The 21,494-nt window shown below is 40.3% G+C and overlaps 1 protein-coding gene across 1 annotated transcript in view; it reads right to left on the bottom strand.

The window, feature by feature from the left end:
• SLC35F1 (solute carrier family 35 member F1) overlaps window positions 1-21,494 on the bottom strand; it is a 248,675-nt gene that overhangs the window by 184,451 nt on the left and 42,730 nt on the right. The window lies entirely within an intron of this gene.

Below are 21,494 nucleotides of genomic sequence, written 5' to 3'. Positions count from 1 at the left end.
TAAAGGAGGACTTTCATTTTACGTGAGGTGTCTCAGATTCACAGGCTTGCAGCCAGCCACCCCACAACACTTCTAAGAAACAGCCACCCCCAGCACGCTGCGTGAAGCGCTGCTTTCATGGGTGTTTGTGTGGTCAGCAGGGGTGCTGGCTGCAATGAAACTCCTGCGATTTAAATTGATATCTGTTTTTGAATTTCTATTTGCAGATCCATATGCTGAGACTCACTGAAAACTTGCTAATACATTATCAACACTAATAAGACTAGAGGAGGCACGCTGTAACGGATCCAAGCATTGTATGAGACCTAATTATCCTCCGCGGGTAAGGGCAGGTAAATTCCTCCACTCCTTCATCCATGCATTGTTCTCCGTGATGCTTACAGGCAGCCAATAAAAGCACCTGTTCATAGAGCTTTCTGGAAATCTGTGTGTTGCTTTGAGTTCCATTGTTGGCATAAAATTTATTTTATTTTCAGGATCTTTTTAGTCTTGTGCTTTTTGTTCTTTTCAGTATTTGAAAAGTATTTGACACTATAAGCTATTTGTGTCTTTGAAAGACTACCTAGAAGTGGCTCTTCATCATACATTTCAGTGGCATTAATTCAAACAATTTCACCATTAGCACAGTAAAATTCTTTAGAGCAATATACATATATGATTATTTTAGTTAGACTTGTCACAAAAACACAATCAGATCAGCTGTTACTTTAAAACTTTCACTTTGGATTTTTGTTTCTCCCCCAAAATATAATTGCTGACGCCTCCGATTTTCCCTAAAAAAGTATGTTACTAGCTTTTTGTTTGGGGAGTAGTTGGAAGAAGACCGTTTTCATTAAAAAGGGACACCATTAGTTCATTTAGTGAAAGTAGGTAAACAACTTTACCCAAATGCTAATAGAGAAGAGTGTTAACAGTACTGCTACTTAGATTGAGAAAACTTGGGGAATGATAGAGGAAATGTATAAAAAACAAACAAAATTTTTCCTTCACCCACCACTTCACATCTGTATCATTACAAAAATATAAAGGGCCTTATGATGGATTCCAGAAATCTTGCACAGAAGCAGAATACTCCAGCATATAGAAAATAGAGAAATGTATCTTAATGTATCTTATGTAACTTAATGTATCCTCAGGAAAACAGTTCACAAGTGCCAAAGAGCAATGGGATATTTAAGGATAAGTAAGATACGCTATCCTCTTTTTGTCAACACAGTAGCTGTACAAAAACATCTACATAAACTGTGATCATCTTTCCAATAAACAGATAGGAGACAGACATCACTAGGTTGAAGAGTATAAATTAGCTTTAAACAGTCTAGGTTGTAAAACTGAAAAGCCAAATCCTTAACATCATGCCTCCCCAAAGCACAATTTAGTTCATTGTTCCCATCCTTATTTGCTGGCTCCATATGCTGGCTCTCACTTTCCAGATTTCTCATTTTCACTATTGCATGAGCACCATCTATAAATGCATCCTAGAATAAATCTGAAGAAAACTCTCACGGAGCTGTATTTACTGAACTCCAGCACCATCAGCCTAAGCAAGAGAACAAACAACAGCTTTAAAACTTGGGGGCACAACAGGAAAGGAAGGAGGCCGGAGAACGAGCTGCATGGGATTTCAGGAGCATGGGTGCAGGCACTGAGTGGGAACACAGCAGCTTCGCCCTCCACCTTCCCACCCTTGTCCAGTGCATGGTGTGTGAGAGGAACCTGCCTGGTCTCCAGCCTTGCCTTCTTCTCCCTCACCTGCCTGGTCATCACTGGCTGACACTGGGAGAGGAAAACTGGTGAAACTGGGAGAGGGAGGGGGTTACCTCTGTACAGACAAACACATGTGGAGGAGCATGCTGGGCACCTGTGCCAGCCATGCTTGGGGGAAAAAAAAAGATTTCATATCCTTACCTCGTATCCAGTAATTTTCAGAACTAAACAGTGAAAATAAGGCAGAATTTCTCCTTCATGCCTGATTCTAGATGAATGGTTTTGCTCTTTATAGGGACCTCACAGGCTTTTCTCAATTCGTATAAAATGCCTTCCTCTCAGGAGCAAAACTGAACAAAACAGAATGAGGACATCTTAAAAGATTGATTTGCCAATAATGTCTTCATTTTGTTTTGGAAACCAAAAGGCACAAGGGTCTCCACAAAGTTTCTGAGTTCAGCTATGACAAGTTTTGCACCTGCAGCAGGTTGAGTTCAGCTGAATTTCACTGATGTTTAGCTATATCTGGTTCCTAAATTACCTCAAAAATTTTAAAGTTACACTGAAAGGGCAGAAAGCATGGTATTAGTTTCAATAATTCATCTTTTCTTCAGTTTCACAAGTGAACAGTACACTTCAGTCTTCAGCTAGAAGGGGAAAATCTCAAGAAAAATATTTTGTATTTACTGCATCCTAGTAAAACAACTATTCAGAGAGAGAATCAGTTTTAATTTGTAGTTTATGAAGTATTAACTTTTTAAAAAATGTTTTAGAATCAGCATGCATAGCATGATTATGTAGCAGGTGTAAGTTAAAGCAGGAAACATTTTCTAAATGACAGAACCAGGAGCAGATGCTCAGGATCTCTGCTAATCCATCCCAACAGCAAGCCCCAATGATCCAGCCACAGAAGAGGCCTTCCCCTGCGGGCTGTTTGGTGGCTCTGCTTTCCCAAGGGACTTATCAGTGGGCAGTGTACACTCCAGTAGAACAGAACCAGGTTCCCTCAGGCTGAAAACCACCCCAAATACAGACCCTCAGCCTCTTAAGTACGTGCTCTAACCTGGTAGGCATCTGGTAGGCATCTAAATACATGGAAAGGATCCAGTAAGCACTTACATTTGGGGATACTGGGAAGCCAGCCATGCAGTTCTCAGCTCTGCCTGAATGGTTAATTGGCTTCTCTGATCCAATCTTAACACCTGAATCCATTTCAGTCAAGTCTGAGTTGTTGCAGCTGGCGTTGCACATCACATCCATTGCAGAGGAAAGCCAACGAGCCTTTCTAATAGCTGCAGGAAAACAAGTCTGTATCCTGGATGTTCGGTTTTTTTTTCTTTCTTTTTTTTTTTTCCTAACAGAGGACTGTTACCTATTGAAGGCCAGTTAGAAGCAGAGCTACACTACTGCAACACAATTGCCTACCCATCGCTTTTCATTTAAAGAAAGCAACTATACAGAAATCTCAAACACCCACAAGCTGCTTCAAAATTCATTAAAATTCTACAAATGCTCCTTTTGCCTAATTCTAGCATGTTTTACTCCATTGTTCATGGGCATCAATGTTCATTTTAAGTGTTCTATTAATTGGAAAACCAAGCAATCAAAGAAAATGTAATTTTGATTTATGCATTATGGGAGGAAACAGTTTTCATTTCAGCCCTTGATTTAGTGTCCAAACAGGCATATTTCTTCAGGAAATGGAATAAAAAGAAAATAAATCTTAATTAAACAAATAAACAAAACCCCTCCAAATCCTGCAGCTTAGCATACTGCAATAAAATGAGGTGATTTTAATGGCAGAAAACCTACAAAACCCAAACAGAAAACTCCAAATAAGAAAAACAAAATTTGAGAGAAATGTTATTGAGCTGCACCAGAAGATTAAAAATCTGCAGCGAACCTAGCAGTGACAGCAGCCATGTACCTCAAACTGTGATGCCCTTCAGGCAGAGGAGAACAAGTACTGCTATTTAGGCACGCACAGCTGAATGCCAAAGGCCAGTATTTAAACAACGCCTGCTAGGCTGCCTTCTTCCCTTTGAGTATTTATCAGAGATGCTTCCTCAGATCAGTCAGTGTCCCTTTCCGCTACCTAAGCTTGCCGGAAAGAGGAAAAGACAGCCAGTGCTGCTTGGACATTCAAAGGACAGGGATCCTCTAGATCATTGCTGCTGCTTATGTGGAAGCTTACCAGATCTGACTCAACCTAAGAGCAGCCTTAGGCACAGGGTAAGCACAACACTGCTTTCACTAAGTAACACATCCCCAGAACAGTGACTTACTTGCCTCTGCTGTCTTATTTGTTGCCTTTCCAGCTGTAGTTCCTGCTGCAAAAGCCAATATATCCAATACAGCAGTACATTTGGATGCCCTAGGCGCCCCTCTGCTACAGCATCATGCCTGAGGTACTGCTGTAGACAATCCTAAAGATTCTGAGGCTTCTTTAAATGAAGTCCTAATTGCACAAATTTAAACATTATGGCTTATGTAAGGATTAAACACAGGATTCTGTTCAGCACAGATCTAAAATGCTCATTATTTTGGAGTTTTCCATGGAAATGAAAGTATCACACAGGCACTGAACTCACACTGGGGAGGACAGGAGACACCCTTGGATGGCAAGTGGAGGACTCACACAGCTGCAAGCCTTACAGTTACGTTACTGTGAATCCAAAATAACTGCACACAGAGCTATCACGCCAGTCTGGGCTTGGGCCAGCAAAACAAACTAAGCCTTTCCTCCTCCTGAAACCTCACAGGGGTGGGGTACACAAGTGCCACATTGTCCGGCTCTTCAGAAAATGTACGCAGCAGGCAGTAGGTGTGGACTGATGTGTGTGGAGCTGCAGGGGCAGCAGCCAAAGCAGCCCAGGACTGAGGAGCCCCTGCCTGGGGGGAGAGCAGAGGAAGGACCACTTCCAGCCCTCCCCTCCACCAGCACATCTTGCAAGTGAGAGCTAAGGGCATGCAGGGTATGGACAGCACGACTGGAAATGTTCATTTAACAGGTTCATTTCCAGGTTTTGAAGATTTCAGTTTCAGTGAACATCTCCACACTTTTTCCTTCTTTTTTTTTTAAATCTGCCATGACAACTTTAAATCATCCTTGAGAATCTTTTGCTTGATGATCTATCTCCACAAATTATTTTTAACACTTATTATCCTTTAAAGTGAAATGATTCCTTCATCTCTATTTGCATAGTCTTTTAAAGTGATAAATCCTTTCTTGACAGGTCTTCAACACAATAAATGGAAAAGACAATCAGGCTCAGGTAGTAGCTATCACTCTTTCCTAAAGCACCTGGGTCCTGTTTCTCAGGAAAAACTCATGCAAAGAAAGGGATCTAAGGGTGGAAACAACAGGGAAACCTAGAACACACAAAAACACTTCTGATGCTTTTTTCAGTTTTTGGAAAACCACAGGCATAGCACAAGATCCAGTTAGCCACTCCAAGATCCCATCTTTATTTCCCTCACTTGTGAAAACATTTGGCAAAGTTTTTTATGGATTCTTCTGTGGGAGACAAATCTTTCGTATGAATATTGGACTGCTTATATCCCCACTGGGCTTGCCAAACTAATACAGCAAAGCATTGCAAGGTTAAATATGTCCTGCTTGGCTGAGCTGCATTCCTATTAGATACTAAAAAGAAGAAAACAAGTGGAATGAAATGAGAATGTATACCAACATGCTGACAGGAGCCTGCAGATGGAGTAGGTTCACAAGGCAGGACTACCGCAGAATGGTCACAAAGATAAAAAGCCTTCTTCTCCAGCCTCACCTGATCTGTTCAAAATACTTTTCAAGACAAGATGACAGGAACTGTAATGGTAACTTTTTTCTTTCTTTTTTTTCTTTTTCTTTTTTTTTTTTTTTTAATACAGGAAATGCCAAAGGAATGGAGCTCTACAGATGACCTGAAATCACTTCCAAATGGTGTGTGGGAAGGAGCCTGAAAACAAAACAAAAAATGGGGAACCAAGGAATCACCGAATTAGGCAGCAATATAGGAAGAGAAGAAAGAGAAAACAAAGTAGGAGAATAAATCTCCAGTTTCCCTAAGCCTTTTTAGCATAACTATCTTCAAAATTATATATTTTGTATCAAAAACTAGCTGTATGCATCAGTCCCACATACATACATGTCAGGTCAACAAACAGGGCTTGGTCCATCACAACAGGCTGCAAAAATCACAGGCAGTTTCAAAACTGCCAAAGAAAAACTGTTCTCAGCAAGCTCCGTGCCCTCCTGCTGCCACTGTGCCTGTACCTGCCCATCTTTAGGCCCAGGCTTGGCTCGGAGAGCAGTGCTAAAAGCTGGGTGGTGGCAGCAGATATTATTTTCCTCCTGCCTCCCTCTCCTTTGCTCAAGTTCAGATCCAGAAGGTCCTTGGGCAGGAGGCTGGATCACTGGTGGCTTGTCCTCCGGCCCTGCCCCAAGCTGTGCCCCTGTTTACATATATATATATATATATTATATATATATATATATTATATATATATATTAGGTCTTCAACCTAAGGTAAAAATTTCTTCCACAGCAGCTTAATTCCACCCACAGCCTTCCACAGCACAGGACCACGGAGGCTGGTGAAACATCCAATGCACATGGCCCTGTACAGGCAGCTATACTGCACGCTCCCTAAAGAGGTCAGTGCTACAGAAAAACATTTACTGCCTTTTGAACGTGTTGAATGACTCTCTCAGGGTAATAAACAAAAATCCCTGCTAGAAATATCAGATCCATTTGCTTAGCGTTTACTGTGGGTGCTAGGAGACAAATGTAGAGTGGGCAGGAGACTGTCCCAAGCCCGTGATTTGGAGATCTTCTGCTACAAAGACAAAAGTTAAAATGAAAAAAAATATATGCAATAAAACTGTAAATAAAAAAGCAATCCCCAAACCCACAGACTGATCGTTCCCAATAATTGATTCAGAGTGACTACAGCCTTTTGAAGAAACATGGGAGGATATTCAGAAATGCTTCTTAATGCCTCCTACACCGAAACCGTTCCAAGGTTCCCGTCGGTAAGTGGAGAGAGGCAGAAAGCCTTCCGGATGTGATTCAGAGCAAAAGCCTAACTCAAGGTGTGATTTGGCCTCCTGCTCCATGCAGCCCACGTGGAGGCTGCGGCTGAGAGGTGGATCTGCTCCTTCCCTTCGCCCTCCTCCCGTACCCTGGCTCTAGTGCTCCTGTGGCCATGGGACAACTCGGACCGACCGCTCACCCAGCAGGATGCTGCAGACCGAGGAAGAGAGCACAAGGTTTATCTTGGGCAAACTGCTTGCTCCAGATCAGCCCATAACACCCAATTGTGAGATTTACAGGTTTTAACCTAATAAAAGTTTTTTGTTGTTGTTGTTAAGCATTTAACACTGCTGTTAAGAAAATACCAGTGAGAGACATTTGTACAATTACTTTTATTTTCTTTAATGTCAAAATGAAAGACTTCAAAATGAATCTTCTCCCACACTTTTGGTTTCTGTGAATCAGCATTTTTCGATTAAAAAAAAAAAAAAAAAAAACCTCTTGCTAGAACATGCCTGGCCAAATTTATTTCAGCCACACAGCTAATTTATGCATGAATACTTCACCTGAAGTGCAGCACAGTGTTTCATAGCTTCTTTACTCAAACACTGAGAGGTTGTGTAATGTATTACTTAGGCAAAACCCCATTGATTTATGAGTAAGGATTAAGTGGTATTTCAGCATCCTTATTTGCCAAGGTTACTGTTGTCCTTGCTGTCAGAACTGAAGAGCAGTTGAAGCATTCTCTCCATCCCCCAAAACAACACAAAACTAATCATGCCAAATGAATGAAATGCATCACTGATCCACACATAAGTACGTGCTTCTCTGGGGCAGAATCACCTCTTCACTGTAACAGTATGAACAAATCTAGTTTTAATCAAGAGCTGGTGTCATGAGGCAGCAGAACTTAGGCAAGCAACAAAGTGGAGAAAATTAGTTTTATTAGTATCAACTAACACATACATGAGTTTCAAGTAATCCCAAACAAACTAGAACCAAAAGAGCACTGGGACAGAAACAGTGTTGATATCTGACCTGGCATATTTAAACAGAAGAGAGAACCACTTTACTGATTCCCATATTCTATAAGCATTGCATTAAAATAGCGGAGGAGAAAAAAAAAAAGTGTCTCAAAGGTCCTTTTTCTGTATAAAGCCTTGAAAACTGTAACTAAGGTCACATAATCAATATAAAAGTATTGACAGCAAAGTCTCAGCAGTATTGTGCTCTTTGGGCCCTCATTGAATGATACCACAGTTTGCGTCACTGGCTCTTTATTACTGAACATGGTGGTGTATAAGCACTTTCCAGCATTTAACAAAATCCTAGAATACTAGATATTATCTTGGTTGCATCATAAATTACAGAATGTGCTAAGATATTCTTTAACATTAGCGCATAACAGTACAAGCTAGTGGGTCAAGTTGAGAGCTAATAATCAGATATTAGTAACTGAGGCATCTAAAAATTGAAGAGTATCTCCAACGTCTTCCATTCCACATGGGTGGAACTTCAGAATTTTACATTTTAAAAAGTGCCCACTTGCCTATATTGGTAGAGAGACTTTACCAGTAGTCTCTCTCCATAAACTACACAGCATGTATAATCCCTTTTGTATCTAATGCAGCATTTTTGTTGCTCTGCTCTCCCATGCCCAACTCTGTTGCTTGCACAAAAAGAAAATGCATGACATAAGCAGCACATTGTGCTCTGCTGCTGCCCAGGGAATGCTTGAACTCAGAGCAGTTGCCTGCCCATTCATTAAGCATGTGTTCTGCATGTATGGAGAGGAAGGTTAGCCACCAGACAAGGTTAATGAGGGACAGAGAATGCACAGAACTTCGTGTCTTCTATGCACCACATACGCAGCATCAGCCAAGGACACGCACTCCAAACTTAAAAACGGGAAGAAGCATTCCTGCAATAAAAGCAACTAAAGTAACTACATCAGTCAAGTAGCTCTCTCCCAGCAAGTCTAGATAACTTCTACGAATTGTCTAAGCTGATCTTATCCATGATAGGTGCTTAAAACTGTCCTAGCATCACTTACACTTCTCTAATTAGGACCTCTTCTTCAGAATATCATTTATGCTCCTTCAGACTCAGTCAGACACACTTACATCCTCTTAATAACATGCAACTTGTGCCACTTCATCCATCAACTCTGAATCCAGCACAGCGACTTACCTACTTCTGAATTTAGATTGTGCTTGGCCTTGAATTTTGTAGTGCAAGCAGCCACTTGTTTCTTGCTGTGGCTCACATGTCTCTCATTTCTTCTTAGAATACAACAGCTTCAGCAAAATAACAAAAATGTTTGATTTCAAGCACTTCAGTCAACGAGCACCTTCTGCAGAAGAACACTAACATAACACCACTGGGATAAAATAACACCACTTTCACATTAAGACTAACGCTAAAGCCTACTGTTGATCAATGAGAGAAACGTAATTAGTAAGAGTTCGCAGTGTTGCTGAAGTTGCTGTTATTTAGAAGAGCCCTCTATACTTGCGGTTAGGCTTTTGACACACTACTGATTCTGAAATTCAGCAGAATGGAAGAATGAGTGCACCAGAAGAGCTAACAGGCATAGTATGAAATCAGAAGGATTTCATTAGTTGATAACACACCGAGTCTTGCTGCTGCTAAGAGACTTGGCAGCCAGCAAGCCACGTTTACGACCTGAAGCTTTGCAGCACACAGGGAAGGGGCCAGGGGGATGCGCTCTGTAAGAAGCGTGCTGCAATTCTCACTCATATTTCACAAGGCTGTTCCAGGGGTAATGCAGCGTTGCCAGACATCACAAGTCCGGGCTGATACCATGACAGGTGTCAAATTCCTTCCTTCCAACCTGATAACAAGAACAGGTGTGCATCTCTGCAAGAGATATAATGAACACCAATGCTGCACGATGTCATGGTTTCTTGGTTAGGGTGGTGATCGCAGAAACAGTTGACAAACTTTCCAAAATTATTACTCTTCACATTAATCTGAATGTCTTCAGAAAGTTCATGAGGTAAAGGCTGAAGGTAAATCACAAATATTTTACACCCAAGAGTTAATGAAAGGTAGGAAAAATAGAGAATGATCTCTACTGTAAGCAAAAGCGTATTCCAGAAATTAGTGATGTGGCCAGGCTCACAATAGCATTTTACTCCACTAGCTGCACATCCTTGGAAGTGCAAATGCTAATAATATCTCAAAGCAGCCTTTAAAAGAGAAAAAAAATTTAAATTTCTTTTATGGCTGTGATTTTTCTCCTTCTGAATCTACACCGTCATATTCAAAATGCACCCCACCTTTCCAATATGGTGCTTCTGAACATGCAAAGACCGCTTTTGATTTTTTAAACATAGACTAACTGTACAGTTAATAAACTGTAAATCTTCTTTTAACAGAGATTCAGTATACAAAATGTGACATTTTGTGGTTTTTTTTTGTTTTTTTTTTTTTTTTCTTTTAATCTTACTGTTTATATTTTTCCAGCACGTCACCCTCATTTTCTTACTTCAGTAATCTACTTATAATTAACACCATAATGTATATCCACTAAAATAGGCTCATAAGTAAAATCAGAAACTTTGGGGATTTTATTCCTTACAAAGCAGCACACAGAATAAAAACTTACATTCCCTAAAGCATGTGAGCCTGGCAATTCCAGCACTATTTTTAATATTTTATTTCTTTGTTCTTCAGGGAGTTCATTTTCTATTCTTTTGAGACACACATGCACTCCAAAAAAATATTCCCAACAACCTTCTAATTTTATGCTATTTCTCCTATGTTTTTAATGACCTTTGATCCTATTGCTCATGCAATGTTCACATTTTATTCTGGTGGGATATACAGTGTAAGAAATTCCTCCCCCTTTCCCACACAAGGGCTCTCCATGGTGAACAGGGAGGACAACCTTGTTCAAGGCGGCAGGATTAGCATCCGTGGGACCTTCTTCTGTTTGCTATGCACACCAGGTCACAAGGGAAAAGGTTTGGGGTGACGGGTTGTTAGAGCAATGAGCAGTACATGTCTTCTTCAACCAGACCTTGCTGCCTTGCTTTCCAAATGCCTTCTTAAGGGAGGACCTTGGACAAAGGACAGTTATCTGACAAAGAGATAACAGACTAAGAGAATAGGCACCTTTAACAGAACAGGGAAGGCAACATGAAATACTACAGAAGAGAGAGACAAAATAGTATACTTAATTTCCTGTTATTGGGTTTTGCTATCCTACTCTGTATCTCAGTATTTCTAATTCTCTGGGCTACAATGACATTTTTGGAAAAAAAATTATGCCGCAACTTAACCAAATACATTATACAGAACCTCCAGTTATCACAGCTCATCAAACAGAGCAGTCATTATGCCCTGGTCCTTCCCGTTTTTGATATATTAGTGGGCACTGCAAACAGAGGAATGACGTATCAGGAAGTGCCAGTGAGTCATCCCAAGATTTCACACCAAAATACCAGGACGGAGATGTAAAGGTCTGTAGTACAGAAAACCTAGAGGCAAAGCTAGTTTGAATTAAACTGACATCTTTTAGACATTTATGCAAGTATAAACTGAAGCAGACTGGGAATTTGAAAAGCAGGTCTGCATTTCTTTACTTGTGAGGGTATATTTAATATGAATTATTTTTTTTAGCACCATGAAACCTCAAATTGTTGACAGGGTAGGTGGTTCCCTGGGAAATAGCATGCAAAAGGGTAATTATATGACATCTCACCCAATATGACCTTGAGACTCAGCAGCCATGCATCACTTAACACTGCCCTGTTCAACATTTTTATTTATTTTTTTTTTCTGGTATGTCATATATGGAAAAATTGGCACCTGGACAAGCATCAAAGTCGCCCAAATTGGGGATTAGAGTGAGCTCATCCCATCATGGTAAAAACTAGTCTTTGTTCTCAGTGTGACATCTTGCATTAATAGGAGATCATTTTCTCACAATCACCGCCATTCATCTGGAGTGCAACGGGGTCTGCATCGAACAACTCCTCATTGAATTGCAGAAAACAGGGAAATAACTGCCGAGTTTTCCCGGTTACGCTATTGATATTTAAGTGCTGTTCTCTGTGGGGATGTAACAGCTTAACTCCAAAGAGGCTGTGACCTATTTTCGTAGATTACTGCTGCACTAATGAACAAATTGTTTCTAAAAGGACATAACCACAAAAGTTTTAAGAAAGATGGATGCTCCTGAGAGAACAGGCTGGGTTAGATAAAAATATGTAACTTGGGGGATTAGTTGCTCTAATTCTGTACTGAACAGCAAACTAAATGTTTGTGTACATATCCAGAAACAAACACTTTTGTATTGATTCTGTGTTTTAGCTCTGAATTCTCTCCACTTTCAAGCTATTCTCTCAGCATCTTAGGTTTGAAGGAGATGGAAGGCTGAAGATCTGAAAACATATATAGCCCCCATGCACAGCTCTACTGTGGCCATAGAGTATGATACCAAGAAGTCCCCACTAGCATAAAACATGTTCACAAGATAGTGTCTTCAGGACTGTGTCTAGCAAGCCTAGATGATAAATAATAGATACAAAAAAAAGCTTAGATCTTAGACGATATATCATTTTCATTGAGAATCTGTTTTTTCACATGATTTGGCATCAGGGTTGGCAGAACCAGAAGGTCAGCATGATCCCGGGAGCCCATAAATGAATTTAAAGTAGCACCCAAGCTCGTTCAGGCTCTGAGAACTTTGTTTTACACAGAACAACTATCAAAGTTGTGTTTGACAGCACAGTTATGTGATACAATTCTTCATCTCTAAGGAATCATACGCAATTTCTCTATTTCTCATCACTGTAGATTGCATTCAAACAGTACTAAGTTGGAATCCAGCTCAGTCGTGTATATGAAAAGCCACTCTCCTCTTTTCAGATCTTGCTATCCGTAAAAACTAACAGGTTACCACTAAGTTTGCAAGCTTAACTTGAGGGAAAATGAGGCCTCTATATACTTCGAACTACTGACTTACTGAGGTAAACCTAAAGCATTAGCACAACAGACAAAACTCTCTGCTGCATGAAAGATTTTCAAAGAACAGCAGAAATGGTTCCGTCTCAGTATGTGACAAAGACCAGATCTGCTCATAAAGCTCAACAAGCTCCTTAATGATCATTTGCAGGTGAACGGCACAGAAGCGCAACAGAGTCCAGCCGTGCCCTCCCCGGGGGTGGAAACTCCACACAATCCATGACTTTTAACAAGCTCATTACATCACAATTTCTTTTCTTTCCCTACTATAACTGGCACAAAATTTCCAAAGCAATTTGCATCCCCAAAAGGATTAAAGGAACAGAAACTAACTATTTTAAAATAAGACAAAAGAATTTCAGCTCCCTGGCTTCAGCCCTGTAGAAGTTCATCTAAGATTGGCATCTGTGCTCGCTCTGTAGCTCATGGATAAAGACAGGCACCTCTAGAGGGTTGTTCATCTCATTTGTTTTACACAGGTGTATCCACTACCACAAAGGACATCCTGCTTCCTCACAGATCTCCTCTGTTTTGACCTGGTAGTCTATCCAGCACTTCAAAATGCTTTCATGGGGAAATTAGTGCTAAACCTAGTGTATTCCCCAAGATCCTGTAGTTGTGTTGAATCAGTACTTTCTAAACAAAAAGCAGTTTGTAAAAACACAAACCAGCTCTCCTGATTTACAGTGTTCTTGCCAAGGAACTAAATCAGGAAAACGCTACAAATAGCTTTGTCAAGTAAAACAACTTTAAAAGGGTATTAAAAATTTGGAGACTATTCTCTTCATCTGCATGTTCCAACCATCAGCCTACACCTATTGCTCTGCAACCCCAAAAAAGTCTTGCACAAAGCAGGCACAACCTCTTTGCAAAGCAGCCTGCAATAATTCACGGCCTGTGGATTAATACACTGGTCATATGGTATTCTGTCTGCACTGCTGATCTAAATGCTCCTTTGGTCATTTACTGGTTACGAAGGAGCAGGGTGTTCTTTGGAAGCAAACCTTTAGCAACTTTCTCTTGATGGAAATGGATTAGTTTCACTGAATAAAAATGAAGAATGTACAACCTTTATAAGCCACAGGTCTGGAAATGGTTAAGCCCTAGAACACATTGCCCAAAAGGGCTCTGTGCATTCCCGACTTTTGCAGATTTTATGTTCTTAACCAGGCATGGCCGTGAGCAACCTGCTATGATTTTGACATGAGTCTGACTTTGAGCAGGAGTTTGGACTAGAGACTGCCACAGGTCCCTTTGAGCAAATTTCCATGATAGAAAACAGAAGTTGCATTTTTTGACACACATTCTCTGATTTGAGTTCATCACTAGTGGACAAAACAGCCACTATTAAAATATTTAATTATGTACTTCTTTGCCTTCATCTACATTTAGATCTACCTTCACCGCTGGAGGGATATTAAGAAGACCTTGTAGTGTACGAGAGTCAGAAGAATTAAATTTTGCTTTTCATCCACACAACTTGTGAATGTGCAACAGAATTTCTCTCTCTGAGCTTCACTGTTTGTAAAGAGTATATATAGTATATTTAACTCTGGGATAGTAAGCTAACATAAGAAAATACACATCTGTATCAATATTGAATCACACATCACTTGTCACAAAAGTGACTTCAGGTAAGGATTTATTGATAATTACCTTGAACACTTGTACCATATATGGGGGTGTTCTGCATAGCCATCATTTTATACTGCCTAGGCTCCTGAAAATAACTCCCAAGATATGTGCGAATTCTGACATACTTTCCCCTAGCTCTGAGCCCTCATACAGACATTGCACAAGGACTGTAAATGTCCATAAATCTATTACACAAGTAATTACATGACACCAATTGAGTGGGTTTACTCTTGTGTTATTCTCAAAATGTATTTTATTAAACATTTGAAACAACAAATCGAAGTCGTTCTCTTAATCTAGACCCCAAAACAGGGCTTCTAAATATGAGTCATGACTCATTAGTGATGTGTTAGATAAAATACACTGCTGCTTTTGAGGATGCTGAGAAATCTCTCCATTGTTAGCATTCTACCTGACCTACACACATTCAAATTTGGTGCCATGAAAGCATCCTCCAGGCGAGGCTGTGCAGGACCACTTATTTTGTTTTGTTTCTTTCTTTACAGTAAAAGGAGTGACCCATTCCTAACAAAATCACTTAGACTTTTTGATCTAACTTCTTTTTATTGTAGTGCTCTAATTAACAGGTAACATCTGTAATCTCTCCTGCTGTTTTATGTGGCATACTATTATCTATAGTTTCTATCATTCATTTTGAGAAACTCAAGTATACTGTAAAATCTTTGGGACGGTTCTGTTTTGTCGTGTTTGTGCTATGAAGCCCTGTTTTTTTCTGGACTTCTAGGTGTAATTGTAATACAAAAGTTAAATAATGTTCCAAATTTTCCATACTGGTCACACTGAAGCTCATAGTTTTCAGCACAGACTCTGGAAGGTTTCTGATTTGTAAGAAATCTGTTAAGAGTTATATGGCATCCCAGATTTTTGTGCTCTTTTCCCGCAGAAAAGGTGGAGAGCATATGTATATACGCTTTTTAATTTAGAATAACTGAATGGAGCTGAGCAGTACAAGCTTTTTTTCCATCCCCCCCCCTTTTTTTTTTAAGCAGCTAAAAATCAGCAACAGATGTTGCACTGGGCTGCTCTTTTGGGCTCCCAAATTTTGGAATGTGTTCTTGCTGAATGTCAGACAAAGGAGAGACATGAGCTATTTTAAGACACCTGTTAAAATCAGTGGAGATAAAAATGTACTTTTAAGGAAAAAATTCCTTAAATCAATTTTTTTCCCCCTCATATTGCATGAAATGCATTGAACCCACAGGTGCCTTCTCTGCACTGACTATATGGAAGAGCCTAAGACAGGAGCTCAAACACAGGTATCTACCTTCGTGCTGATGAATCCCCAAGATTTCTGCTAGTCTCAAGTGGTGTGTTATACCTACTATTAGAATTTGCTAATATAACAAGTGGTTGTCAGCTCACAAAGGTGATGAAATAAAACCTTCCAAAGGTAGCTGAAACACAGAGAAGTTTAGGTTGATTTCGCATCATCCTGGCTTTTAAAAAGTACATTTTCCATTGTTTTTGATACTTCCTTTCAAGCTGCCTGAATTTGCAATTGATTGTTCTTTCTAGCAATCATCTGCTACACAGAAGAACTTCAAATAATAAATTGTTTTACAATACCAATGCCTCCATCTCATGAAACAGTAATCCTTTAAGCATTTTCTGACCCAGTTTTCCTATTTCTGTTGTGAATTCCCAAGCTGCAAACAACCTTTGTGACCCTGGACTCTGAATAAAGGGATAATGCCTGGTGGCTCTGGGTGTCCGTTTTGAGATGCATGAAAGGGGACAGATTTTATGTGGCATTTGAGATGAAAACTGATGCATCTGAAATCACTGCTTTCTTCTAAAATGCTAAGGCCACAGTCAGCTCAGCCTCTTGGGACACTTGCATGCCAAATGTTCCAAAGCATGAGATGCTGAAAGTTATTTTGATTTTGTTCCTGTTTCACTGCACTCTACTTTAAATTGTACATTCAACTACAGTGGTGCAGTGCAGATACTGCTTCCATTGACCAAAACCTTGTTCTCAAAATAACAATACTGATTGTTATTTTGCTTAAAATCTGTTCAGGAAGTTTGAAAAAGCAACATTACAAGCACTTGCAATGCAGTACACAAACATAAATTAAATAAATTACCCGTGTGTTCAAAATCCTACAATTAAAAAACTCTTTATGATAGAGAAAATCTCCCCTTCCATACTGGATTTAATAGCCTAGTGCAACTATGGGTAAAACAAACAATGCAGCAAGAAGAAAATAATTTCCACCTTCCTTTAGTTCTTATTACAGAGCTCAGCGTTGTACTATTCATTCATGCCTTGAGGCATGAACTCTGTCAGAACATAAAGAAGGTTTTTTCCTCGTCCTTTTTTGGCCCAGTCCCCTGAGACAGTAACTTCAATAAAAGTTAATGGTAGTCAGCAGGAATGGGCTTTTGTTAATAAATGGTGGAGAAATACAATCCTAAATCTAGTAACTTTGCTGCCAACTAAGCGAAGGAATTAGCACACTGATTCAATATAATCAGAGGAGCTGCACTTAAAATACCAGTCTGCTGGGACCTCCTACCTTCTCCAAAAAAAACCAGCTTTGACCCTAATCTAACTTCTTAAAAGCTTCTCATATTCCTTCTTCCCATAGTTTGTAAGGTAAAATTTAACAGTGAGAAGTTATGTTTTACTTCTTCCATCTCATCTGCTGTTCCCACCAATTTCGTGGCTGTCCTGTTTACTCATTTCGCTCTCACCCAGGTCTGCAGCAATTCCTTCACATGCTACACTTCAGCTTAGTCTCAAGCTCCCCGGCCCATTTATGACTTTCAAAAGTTCGAATTCAAAATAACATCTTGATTCACACCATCTACTCCCTTCCTGTTTTTTTCTTCCCACTTCAATTCCAAGCTTTTGCCTGATCATTCTTGCTACGCTTCCCATAAAGTATCATGACTTATCTATTGCTTCCCTTGTATCCTTCTTTACCCCTGTTAGGTCTGTGATAAATGGCACCTGTTTTACTTATTTAGTTTCCTGCAGGAGTACTTCATGTGGTTGTTCTGCTCCATGAGAGTGGGTTGTAGAAAAGGAGTGTCTCTGCCTGCCTGCACCTAGCTGCAGCATGCTGCGGGCAGTGGAAGTTGCTGGAGGGAGAGGAAAGATGCTCCTTCTCTGAAAGCAACTGGCCACGCTTACCCGTGAAAATCTTCCACTCTACAGGACAGGTAACAGTAAGAAGACAGGGAAGAAGGAGGAAATAAGGCGAGCATTAGAGGTCTTGTCAAAACAGAGATCTTCCATACATAAAAGAGGAAGAGACTACGGAAACTACTCAAACCAGAAAGTCACTGAAATTAAAAAGATTGATCCTGCAAGGACAGAGAGAGAAGGTTATGTTTTCTTATCCTTATGTTTTAATCTATTTCTATTTCAGAAGTCACCATGTTAACCTCAAAGGAGGTTGTAGCGGGGTGGGGATCGGTCTCTTCTTCCAAGCAACAAGCAACAGGACAAGAGGGAATGGCCTCAAGATGTGCCAGGGGAGGTTTAGGTTGGAAATTAGGAAAAAGTTCTTCCCTGAAAGGGTTGTGAGGCATTGGAAAATTCTACCTTGGAAGTATTTGAGTAACCCCCTTGAGATTTTCAGAAGACATGTAGATGTGGTGCTTAGGGCCATGGTTTAGTGGTAGACTTGGCAGTGCTAGATTAACGGTTGGACTTGATGACCTTAGAGGTCTTTTCCAACCTAAATGATTCTATGATTCTATGTTAACAGTTCTGTTCCGACTAAAAAAGTTTGTAGTTTTGATAAGAGAGTATGGAAGCTTGGCAGACTGGAAGCTGTTTTGGTGGCTTCAGTGCACTAGCAAAAAATCCATAGAAACAGATCAACAAAAGTCAAGTAATTCTACCTGAAGTAATTCACCTGTAGGGTTTCACCAGTCATTTTTTGCACAACTGCACCCTGTTCACTTTTAACATCCACTAATGACATACAGGAGACCTTCCTCATGTTCTCACTGTCTTTCTTGGGTCCGCCATGCTGAGGCTGTATCCAAACACTTATTCTCTCTAGACCATGAATTTCTGCCTATCAATCCCCCTTCCACTGATTTAAGTGGTCACTACCACCTCCTTACTTCAAATCCTTTTTTCAAGACTCTCTTCTACAGTATATAAAGTATATACATGTAGCAATGCAAGGTATGTGTCTTGATCCTTACCATTTTGTATGTTGTTCTGTAGAACACATAACTGTCTAGAATCATATTCACTAGAGCATCCATCATAGCTCCCAGCCACCTCTCCAAAAGAACATAGAGCAGGCCTACTGAAAGCCTGTATAACACCTACCAGTACATGTAGATGTCTCAGATTCTCTTGCATATCCCAAATACCGTTATATATTTACATTTAGGCAACTGAATTGAGTCTGTACTGGCAAATAACTGCTCTCTAGGCTTTACTGATCATATTAACAGTCAGCGCAGGCACCCAGTACACACTTTATCACTGAAATGGAAGCATCTTCACCTCAACTTTAATCACACCTGCTGTGTACTCCAGAGTGCAATGGCAGTACTTAGTGCTTTAAGGCCATCACTGAAATTCAGTTAAGTAACAACAGGAAAAAAAAATTGCTCATTTTCTGTTTCACTATGCCAAAGTTTACCTGTTGCTCTGAAATCAAGAAGGATATTTTCTAAGAATCGATCCTGTACCTTGCTCATTAGATGAGCATGGTGTGGGGTTTCACCCTCAGTGGAAGGAAACTTCTGATGCTGCCTGCAGAAAAGGAGAAGTTCTTATACTACAATCCAGTCACTTAGTTTTCTTTGAATGAACAGACTCATTATGTGCAGATGTTTGATGCACCTCTACAGGTTTTTATGGATAAACAAGTCACATCATTATTGTGTTATCTGGCCAGAAAGAAAGTAGGGACAAATGCTATCTGAAACAAATAAACAAACAAAATACCATGTGTTTCTTGAGTTAGAACCTTAGGCAAATCTAAAATACACATGCAAAATCAACAAGATCATACCTAGAGATACTAGATGGCTCCTGTGATGAATAACAATTCATTAGAAAATATGAAACTGATTTTTTTTTTTTTTTACATTGCTGTCTCTATAATATCCTATAATCTGCTGTGGCAATTTTACTACAACATCTGGAAAACCACTTTAAGCTGTACTCTGATAGATCCTCTCAAAGGCAAAGAAAAAAAAAATGAGCGCAAACTATTTCATTATAGCAAGCAAGGAAGCTGAACATCCATGGCAATTTTCTAATTCCATTTGTGTCTTGGATTAAAGACTCATGTGAGTACTTACACTGGCAACTACAGAAAAAAAAAAAGGGCAAATTATAAATTGTATCTCAATACTTTTGTCCAGCTACATGACAAAGAGTTCCTTATTTTTCAAACCTTACGGAATCAGAGTGCAAACTCCTCTTTCAGATACTTCTGAAATACAAGTAAGTTAGAGAAAACAGTAACTCAGAAGCATCCCCAGGCACCAGCAAGAAATTAGATCACCACCAGAACTGTAAATTTCCTGATTTTTTGTCAACAAGAGATGTGGTCTAAACAGAAAAACATCATTTGGAGCCAAAAAAACCTCAAACACTGCAAAAGTGGTGCTAGGGTAAGGTATTTGGTGAAGAATACCTTACCTGTCTGGTCTGCAAGGTGGTTTATCAGTACTTTTTTGTTAGCAGGGACATGCATGAGGAAAAGCAGCAGTATTTGCTCCCCACTGCCAAGCCACTGTGGGGCCGGGGGCTCCCCAGGGCTTGGGACTCCCCAGGGCAGAGCCTAGCAGCTGGGGCCTGTCCCACCACCCCATCCAGGAGCTGGGTGCGCTGGTACAGATCCAGCCCAGGCACCTCTACAAGGACAGGACGTGCTGCCAGGCCGCAGACAGGCATTGGGGTCAGGCCTGCTGAAGGGAACAGAGAGGCCTTGACCACTGGGGCTTCCCCCCAGTGCTGCTCCAAGGGCCGCCTGCCCTGAGCATGGGTGGGCGAGCGCTCGCTGAGCCCTGCACATCCTCAGCAGCACTGGTATGGTCTGACAGGCCCGAAAGAAAAAGAAATCTCTTGGACAGGAGGAGAGTTTAGGTGACGTTACCCTCAGTATGGACTAAGCTGACAGGGATCGGTACTTCTCTGCTGCACAGAGATGTAAAGTCTCACAAGCACTTACCAAAGACTGGAGTTGTTCACCAGTATTTCTACTCTCGTGCCATCAGCCTCCAAACAAAAAGCTCGACAATAACACACAATGTGCTTTAAAAACCTCTCTTTTCTACCAGCATAGATTTACAACCCTGACTCCCCTGTGTTTACCCCAAATATACTTTTCTCACTGAACTCTAAACTCTCCTTAACTATATTTTGACACTCATCTTGCTGAAATACATTGCTTCTAAACAAGAGAGAGGAGGAACATGCTTTTTCTACTAATAATCAGACGGAACCTGGCAAATCTGAAAAGTCCAGTCAACAGTACATACAAAGTAAGAATGAATTTCGTAACATTATTAAAAGAATAATGCCATGTTATCACAATCGGCACAGAGTTAATATGTTGTGTGCATCTTACATCTGATGCTTAGGTGCATCAGCAAAAGATGAAGAACAGAAATAGAAAAATGCTCTATTATGGTTGTTCAAACCTGCAGCTCTCAGGGCCGGCATTAGGGCATTTTGGTTTGCAGTTCTATTTGTTTGCTTATTTTGGCATGTGATTCACTATAAGACACCACAGAGTACCAAAAAAAAACAGCTGTGGTGATGCTGCAGAACAAAAACTACGGACACTTTTAGCAGAGATGAGCCTACATATGATAAAGACAGACATAAAGTGGACATCCTTGAACTCCAGTACAGGACAAACAAACAGCAAATTTATCCACAAACATGTGCATACCTTGCATGGTGAGTTAAACCTACTACCTACCTTCTGGCCACTATGGCATTATAAAAGATGTGCTGTGGATATTGCCGCCTGTGATTACCTCCCAATCACATGCAACAGTCACACAGCCCATCTGCTGAAATACTCCTGCTAACCTATGCCGAACCTTGTACAGCACTGAAACTGTGGTTCCAGCGAAGGAAATAGATCCAGTAATGCTGTTCAAAATTAAG

This window comes from Cygnus olor, chromosome 3, assembly GCF_009769625.2.
Source record: "Cygnus olor isolate bCygOlo1 chromosome 3, bCygOlo1.pri.v2, whole genome shotgun sequence".
Taxonomy (NCBI): domain Eukaryota; kingdom Metazoa; phylum Chordata; class Aves; order Anseriformes; family Anatidae; genus Cygnus; species Cygnus olor.
The sequence above is the reverse complement of the archived record's forward strand: the minus strand, read 5'-3'. Positions and strand labels throughout refer to the sequence as shown.